This window comes from Acomys minous (assembly GCF_964271855.1).
Source record: "Acomys minous genome assembly, chromosome: 19".
Classification (NCBI taxonomy): Eukaryota; Metazoa; Chordata; class Mammalia; order Rodentia; family Muridae; genus Acomys; species Acomys minous.
Genome location: NC_140499.1, coordinates 40,092,332 through 40,101,650, shown reverse-complemented (window position 1 = coordinate 40,101,650; position 9,319 = coordinate 40,092,332).

Here is a 9,319-nt window from a genome sequence, read left to right as displayed (position 1 = left end):
CTCATGTCTCCCTGCTTCTCACCTCCCAGTGGCTCTCCACCAGGAATGGAAACATCACTAGTCTACCTTACTTAGCTGGATGTTAAACACCATCCAAATTGCTTCCTGTTTTCAACCATTGGCTCCTTCATCCCTACAACCATTTAACACAACCCAGCTCCACGTCTACAACTCCCTAGATCTCCTGTCATTTACTTATTTCCTAGTTGGCTTCCCTGTTGCTGTTATGAAAGAGTGACCAAAAGCAATATTGAGTGGACAGGGTTTGTTTCCTCTAACAACTCCCAGATCACACTCCATCACTGAGGGAAATCAGGGCAGGGGCTCACAGCAGGAGTCTAGAATCAGGAACTGATACAGAGGCCATAAAGAACTACTTATTGGTTTGCTTCCAATGGCTTACTCAGTTTGATTTCTTATACAACCCAGGACCACTTGCCCAGAGTGCCACTACCCACAGTAGGCTAGCCCCTCCCACAGATGTGCCCAATGGATGAATTTGATTAAAGTAACTCCTCAGTCAAAGTTCCCTCTTTCAAGTGTCTCTGTTCTGGGTCAAGTTGGCAAAAACTAACCAGAAAACTTGGTTCCACATTGCTCATACTTTAATAGACTAATAATATTTCACCCATACACACATACATCCTTGAAAGTCTAGTGTCCAGTAGATTTGGGATCATGCACAGGAGATTTTCAAAGATGAGGTACTGTCTTCCCACCTCTAAACATTTACTATATTTTTGGCATAACAGATAATAAACTGAAAAATCACTTTGTGTGATGCAGCTATGACTGTAGTGTGGTACAGAAGAGGTAAGCTGACCCAGAGCCAAGGAAGGCTTTGGTGTGATAGGATGAACAAATCCCCGAGGGAAAGGAAAGGCTGTACACATGAGAGGAGGCTGTGAGGCCGGTGTTGTTCTCAGCTCAGCACTTCCAGCATCAGTGACGTCAGCGGTGATGGCTTATTTTATTAATTATTCTATTGTAGGACTCTGCCTCTTTCTCCATCTCTGGACATTTCTACCATTTACTAGGGCTGTCTTCTCTCATTTGCTGTCACTGTCACTACATTTGAATTTATTCTGTCAAAGTCACTTGAGTTGTGTCTATCTATCTATCTATCATCTATCTTTATGACCTTATCACCTAAAACATACCTTGCACATAACTGATGCTCCATATTTTAATGGATGGCACCAACCACTCAGTGTGCAAGGCACAGATGAAATGTTTCAAAGTAAATATGGAAAAAGTTTCAATGTGTACATAGCAGCAAGGGTAGATAAAGATGGAAGGAGTCTTTGGGGAGAGACACTACATCTACAAGATAGTGGGGACAGCAAAAGCAATATGTACATGAGGTAGGGAAGGCAGGTGGAGAGTGGAATTGGAAAAAAATCAATGGTAAGTCAAAATGGGAGAAGAGAGTTTCCAAAAGTGTTTTTGATACCATGCATCTATTTCCTCACAGTGGTTTTCTTTTAAAGAAGCAGGAATCATTTCTGTTCTCTTTTCAACCTTCACTCTACTCCCTATTGAAAGCCACTGTGAAGAGAATATGTTTGCAGCATTTAAAAGCTTAGTATTTATAACTTTTAGATAGAATCACTAACTATGTCTATAAAAATCTTTGTGAGATTCAGCCTTTAACATTTTTAAAAGATTATTATTATCCCCTGACAGTTTTGGAAAACAAATTCAGATACTAAAGTCACAATATAAAAGTTGGAACAAACCATATATATTTCAGTAGGGTAACTGCTGGAGCAAATAAGCCAAAAATCTCAGACCTTCACCAATCAGCATCTCATGCTAACCCTGTGTGTTAGCTCTGGCCAAGCCCCTCTCCTGGCTGGGCCCTTCCTGGCAATGATTAACAATGCTACTGTTTTCTATTTGCCTACTCTCTTCACTCTGCCCTATGACCCCAGAGGTTTCATCATGGTTAATGTTGTCAACTTGACAGAACCTAGACACATTCTGGAGATGGACCTCTGGGCGTACCTGCAAAAGACTATTTATTTGTTTATTTTTAATAATTTATTCAGATCGCATCCCAATTGCTATCTCTTCACTTGTATCTTCCCGTCCCCCTCCCTCTTCTGCCCTATTCCCCTCCCGTAGACCTCTGACAGAAGGGGACCTCCTCCCCCACCACGTGACCACAACCTATCAAGTGAGACTTTTTTAATTGTATTAATTGAGATAGGAAGATCCATCCACAATAAATGGTACCATTCCCTGATGGAGCTCTCAGATTGTATGAAGTGGAAGAATGGGTGTGATGCTAAACCGATATCTACTTATAGATCCTTACATCACAATCTGACTTCAAATCCATTTCTTCCTCCTCTTTGCTAATGGCTGAATGCCTGCTCATATGTAACTACCAAGCATGCTCCCAATAAATGCCATTCTATGGCATAACTCTGAGGATTGTGGTTTTCTACTTTTTGAGAATACAATATATTATTATCATTTCCCCTTCTCTTCTCTCTTTCTAAACCCTCCCATATAGCCCCCCCACCTTGCCATTCTTTCAAATTCCTGGCCTTATTCTTTAATTATAATTACATACATGCACATACGTGTGTGCATAACACATAAGTACAACCTGGTCACTCTGTATAATGTTGCCTGTATGTCTGTTTTCTGGGCTGTCCATTTGGATAAACAACTGTCGTGCTCGTTTCTGGAAAGGACTATTGCTCCAGTTCTGAGCATGCTTTAATTTCTTGGAGATGATTTTTGACACTACACTTCAAAGCAAAGCCTAGCGTGTTATTTGTGCCATTACACTTTCACGTTGCTTCTGATATGTATATTGGCATGTTCCTTCTACTTCAAGTATGGCCATTTCCTCCTTTCTCTGTTTCAATTTCTCTGACTATTTGCACTGGGGTTGACACGAGCTGAGCACTCCTGAGATAGAAGCTGAGTGAAGCCCACAGCTCAGTTCCCAGTATGACCAAAGGCTTTCCACACACTTGAGCACAGCCTTCTATAGATCACTGTAGCCCAGGAGAAGGAAAAGGTTTATAGAAATAAGGCAAACAAATATCTGAGGTGAAGCTTTGGTAGCTTCCCCAGGTCTGGGGCTTTTGAGTATTTTGACACAGCTGTTCTCATGTCCATAATGCACATTCACTCAGGACTGCATCCACTCCACCCCACCCCATTGTAGAGAGAACAAGACCAACTCCTCTGCCTTCACACCCTTGGCTGGCTCACCCACAACCCCCACAACCAGGGTCAGATCTACCCTGCTGCCCAGGTAAGCGGCAGAGCCCATCCTCCCAAGCGGTACAGCTGGTGAGGGACAAAGCCAGTTCTCCCACTCTTACAACTCTGGTGCCAGGACTCACCTGCCCCAGGTGATGAGGGAAAAGGGGTGTGGAGCATCTCATACTTGCCCATGCCACCACACAGCTGACAAGAGGCAGTGCTGTCTGTTGCTGGTTCATGCCCTCAAGGATGGCTTGATCACAATCCTCACATACATGGACAGCTCTACTGTGCTGCCCAAGCAAGCTGCAGGGCCTGCTTTCCCAAGTGCTGCCACAGGTGAGGGGTAGGACCAGCTCCTGTTCTGATGACCTTGAGGTCTGTTCTTCTTCCTGCTGTAGGTGGCAAAAGGTCAGGGGGCAGGGTGTCTCTCTTACATTCAAACCACTGCTTGGGAGATGAGGTACAGGGCCAGCTCTCCCATGATCATACCTTCTACATGGGCTCACGCTCAACTCCCATAGCCAGAGTTAACTCTACTGTGCTCCCTTGGTGATGTGCTGGCCCCACTGTTCTGAGCACTGAAGCTGGCTAGGGTCCGAGCTAGCTCTCCTGCTCTCATGCCCTCAGGGCCAGCTCTTTGATGATGCCCAGGCAAGGGGTGGGGCCAGTTCTGCACAGCCTTCACACATCAACATGGCTCCAGCCTGAAGCCCAGGCCAGGGATGTCTACCTGGCCATGGGTGGTAGCAGACCCATGCTCCTGCAGGGCCACAGACCCAGACATGCCCCTCAGTGGTAGCACAGGCCGGGACCTCACTATGGTCTTAGGTGGCATCACTGGCTACTCACATCAGGCTGTCCCTCACTACCCTGGAGTCGTCTGTTCTGTCTCTCTTCACTGTGCCCACACCCTTCTGTTTCTCTTTCTCTCCCATTTCTCCATCACTTACTTGCTCTTTCTAGTGGTGTCTGGGGGGTTCTGGGTGTGTGAAGTTGTCTCAAGAATGATACCTGACTTGTGCTTGGGTTGCCAGGCAGGGGTCTTCTCCAGTATGGTCTGCCTGTTAGGGCCGATGCAGCACCAGACTGGTGGCCATCTCAGGCTAGCTCCTTGTCTGAGCCTCATGGCGCCAGACTGGTGGTCTTCCCTGGCTCACTCTCTGATTTACCTCAACTCTTGCACACTCCCCTGCCCTGACAATCTGCCTGGGCCAGCAAACACAGCACCAGAATGGAGGTTGTCTCAGGTTAGCTCCCTGTCTGGGCCCCATGGGTCATCTTGGGCTTGCTCTTTGCATGACCGCAAGATCCCAAGCATGGAGAGAAAGGGCAGTTCAATGTATCTCCTGTTTAAATTATTTATCTCATTGGTTTAATTTTGGTGTGCAATATTAATATAAACATTCATCTATTTCTTCTATTATTTTTTCAATTTATCAAATATGCAATTTTGGATACATTCACAGGATTTTATATATTTCATTAGTGTCTTCTGTAATGTTTCTCTTCTAGTCTCTAATTTTATTAATCTTTGTCTTTTCTCTCTTTCTTTTGATAATTTTGAGCCTACCTATCCAGTTCATTCAAGGTGTTTTATTTGTTTTCTTACCTCTTCACACCATCTCTTTCTCATATTTGTTTCATTAATTACTGCCTTACTCTTAATTACTTCTTTCTATCATGCACACAAATACACACTGGGTGGGGGTGTATCACTGGAGAGTGCTCATATGCTGCTCTTATAGCCTATCTTATCCCAGCCAAAATAGCTATCAAGAAAACAAGAATGATGACTGCTAGTGATGATATGGAAAAACAGAAGCCCTTAAATGAGGCTGGCAATCATGTGAACTTGTGCAGTTACTATGAAAAAAGTTTGGAGGTTTTTAAAAAAAAACAAAACGAGAGCTAACATATTATTCAACTATTCTCTTCCTAGGTATGCCCAAAGGATTCTAAGTCAGCACAGTTCAGAGATGCTTGTCTGTTTATGATGATCACTGCATTGCTCATAATAGCCAAGGGAGTGTAAGCATCCTAGATAGCCATCAACAGATAAATGGATAAAGAAAATATGACACATTTATGCAGCAGCATTTTAGCTATAAAGATGAATAAATTTGTGACACTGTAGGGAAATGAATGGAACTAGAGGTCACCATGTTAAGTGACATAAGCCAAAATCAGGAAAACAAATAGTACAAAAATGCTTAATAAAATATTCACAAACTAAAAAGACATTGATGCCCCTGTCACACAAATGGGTACAACCCCAGTCCCATGGCCCCACTGCTCTGCACCCATGGGAGGCTAGAAGAAACCCCCCCAGTGCTCAACCCAGTGCCATGGCCCCAAGACCAACAGAAGAAGGGCACCCAAGTGCCTACCTCGGCCATGGCAGACATCACTAAGATGAGTGAACATGTGATGGTGGGAAAGACAGAGCATGTGGTGTAGAGATGGAAGAGAAAGCGAAGCTGAGCAGTTCCTGCACTGGGGAGAGAGGTGGAACTGCAAACACCATGGTGGAGAGGAACAGACAGATATGAGGAGCCTGTGCAACCACCTCATGCCATGATGATGTCTGGGCACAGGCTACCACCAAGGGCCATGTCTAGGTCCGTGGCCCCACCACAGTCAGGGTCTGTACTGATGTCTGTGGCCCATGTTGCCACAAAAGGCCATCTGGATATGAGTGGTCTGGGCTGCTGCCTGAGACCACGTTGATGGCTCGAGGTCATACTGATGCCACAGGCTACACTGATCTGAATGACCTGTGCTGCCACCTGAGGCCATGGTGACATCTAGGCCCATGCTGTTGTCTGTGTTAATGTCCATGGCCTAACTTCCCCCCCCCCAAAAAAAGGCTATGTGGGGATCCATGGTCTGGGCTGCCACCTGAGCCCATATGGATGCCTGAGGGCCATGCTGCCTCTAGAGAATACTGCTCTGAGTGGCCTGCTCTGCCTCCTAAAGCTATGGTGACATCCAGGGCCATTCTGCTGCCAAAGGTCACGTCTGGATCCATGGTCCTATTGCAACCATTGTGTGCATGTTTGTGAGACCCATATTACCACCAGAGTCCACCTGAATGTGGCTGGTTTGGGCTAGGGCCTGAGGCCATGTCGATGTCAGAGCATTGTACTGAGCTAGCCCCAACCCTTATCAGCTGAGGGATTTAGGAGAGCTGGCCCTACTCCTCACAAGCTGCAGTACTTGGGAGAGTGGGTCTCACATGGTGCCTGGGTAGTACAATCGAGCTGACCCTGGTGGCATGGATGTGGGATAGCTGGACCCCAACATCATGAGAGCAGGAGAGCTGGTCCTGTCCCTTTCCTGGACAAAGTGGGAAAGCTGATGTTACTGGAGCAAGAGAGGTGGTAGGCTGACTAATTCAATTTTCATCAAGGCCCACATCCAGGGCTGGGACTTGTCCCACCCCAATATCTACCTCATCTATGAACTGCTGTGGTGCATGAAAGGGCCAACCCTACAGATCCAAAGCTGCAGGATCTCCACGACAGAGGGCAACAACAAGATATATGAAAGGAGCTCTGGTGAGGATCCAGTATTGATAGTACAGCAAAAGCCAGAGGCCTCAAACCAGACTAATTGCAATGAACATTTGCAAATAAAGCTGGGTTTGCCAAATGGTTATACTGTGTAACACACTACAGCTTCCACAGAAAGATGTTTTTGGTTGTTTGATTGGTCACATGGTCAGTTGATGTGAAATTCACAAATAATTGTTAATTTTTTTTTTAATTTTTGCAAGCCAAATTCAATAATTCACCCAAAAGATCATCCACCCTGACTAAGAAGTCTTCATCCCAGAGATCTAAGTTTCAACATGCAAAAATGAATAAATGTAAACCGTCATATAAACAAACTGAAAAATGCATGATCATCTTATTAGATGCAGAAAAAACCTTTGAGAAATTCCAGCACCCAATCATGATAAAAGTCACAGGAGAAATTAAAGATATAAAGCACATACCTAAACATAATAGAAGCAGTTTACAGCAAGCCTATAGTCAACATCAAATAAAAATGGATAGAAACACCAAGCAACTGTTCAAACACAATAAGGAACATCACTATCAAATTCTAGTTATGATTTTCTTACAAAGTAACATGTAGAAGTGGACAAAGATATCAGTCTCTTACTAGAGATACTTTATAAAATAAAACATTTCATTAATTCTTGAAAATTTTATATATGCATACAATATATCTTGATCACATTTCCATTCCTTCTTCTAAATTCATCCCAAACCCACACTCCACTATTCTACCCCACCCCAGCTTCCTGTATATTTTTTTATAACCTAAGTCCAATTTTTCCTGCCCATATATTAATGGGACCATCATTTAGAGCATAATCAACCCCTCATAATCCTCCCCCTTAGAGAAAATTGTCTATCCTTCTCACAGAATCCACCCACTATTGATAGTTCTTCAACTAGAGTTGGGGACTGGTGAACCCCTCTGCCCTCCATGCTGGAATGTTGACTGGCTTGCTTTTACGATAGATATGGGCTTTAAATGATATAATAAACAAAAATTCTGACAATGTTATGAGACATAGTTTAAGTTTAAGTAATTACAAATTAAAATAGTACTAATTAAACTATAGTCTTTTGATGATCACTTACATTTTAACTGCCACCAGCCAGTTCTATAACAATATTTTGTGCCAGTAACAAACTGTTCTACCTTAAGAGTATGACGTGACATAAACAAACATTGCCATTAAATGTGTAAGTCAAATTAGTATTTTGTGTTTTATATCTTTGATTTACTGAACTTACTGCTTATGAGAGAAATAACTGCAATGGATACAAGATTAACAAGACAGTATTACTGAGAGATATGGTAGGAAGAAAATGTAGAATCAAATATTAACCAGATGAGATTCTTTCATTAACCTTTTAGAAAGCATGTGTTCAATATTCAATATCTCAGAAAATGAATGGATGACACTGAGATTAGAGTATTATGAGTATAAATGCAAGTTACACCATTACAAGTAAGCCATTTTCTAGCTTTGTTCAATAATTGAAACAGATAATTAAGAACATCCAAACTGCATGCACAACTGAAAAAGTAGTCAACTTGTGGTTTTCATTTTCTATGTTGCTCTATGGTTTAAAAAATCACTTTCTCCTTCCCAGAGTAGAGCCCTGTGAATGAAATGCCAAATGAATAGACAAACAGAATAAAGCAATGATAGCCAAAGAAAACAATCTTCCTCTTCTTCGTACCTGTGATATTAACTTATCTAATGATAATAAGGGCTATGATGAATAACACTGGGAAAGCATTGGGCAATGAATAGATAAATAGATGTCTGCGTAGAAAATACTGGTGTGTGGTGGCCCTCCAACAAATGTGATCACTTTTGAATTTTGCCAAGACTTTATATAAATTTCCCATTTAAATTAAGGCAGCCTATTCAATTTATCTGCTCTAGAATGATATTTGTCTTAAATCAGTAAATAAGCTCCCGATTTTCCTTACTTAGTCATCATGGTTTCACTTTCAGCTCTGACACACCTGGAGAAGAAATCTCTGCCAAGTTTAAAGAATTAAAATTCACAACTATTAAGCTCTCTTGAAAAGACAGCACATTCCACTCCAGTCATGTTTTACCTCTACAGCAAATGCGCATGTGCAGTTTAAACTATCCATATTTTCATAAGTTCTGTTGGCCACACTCTTAACTCATATGTACATAAATACATATAGGTCATTTCTAAGTTTTAAGACAAGGAGACTGAGAAAATGTCTCGAACATTTACATGTGGAAAGTCAATTCCAGTAAGTTTATAATCAGAGGGCAGACTATCATTGTATATCATTAAAAATGTTTTTTTTTAAGTCTTGCATTCTAATCCCTGCTCTATGTAAACATTTCCTTCCTTTGCCATGGATCTTTGCCATGTAATCTATTTAAGGCTGGAGTGGCATTTCAACTTTGTTTGTATGTATTTCTCAAGCAGAAGAATGCTTTGAAACTCAGACATTTTGCCACCATTCTCTCCCACAAAGCCTTGAGCAGGATCATACCTTTCCTCAGAGAAGCTTA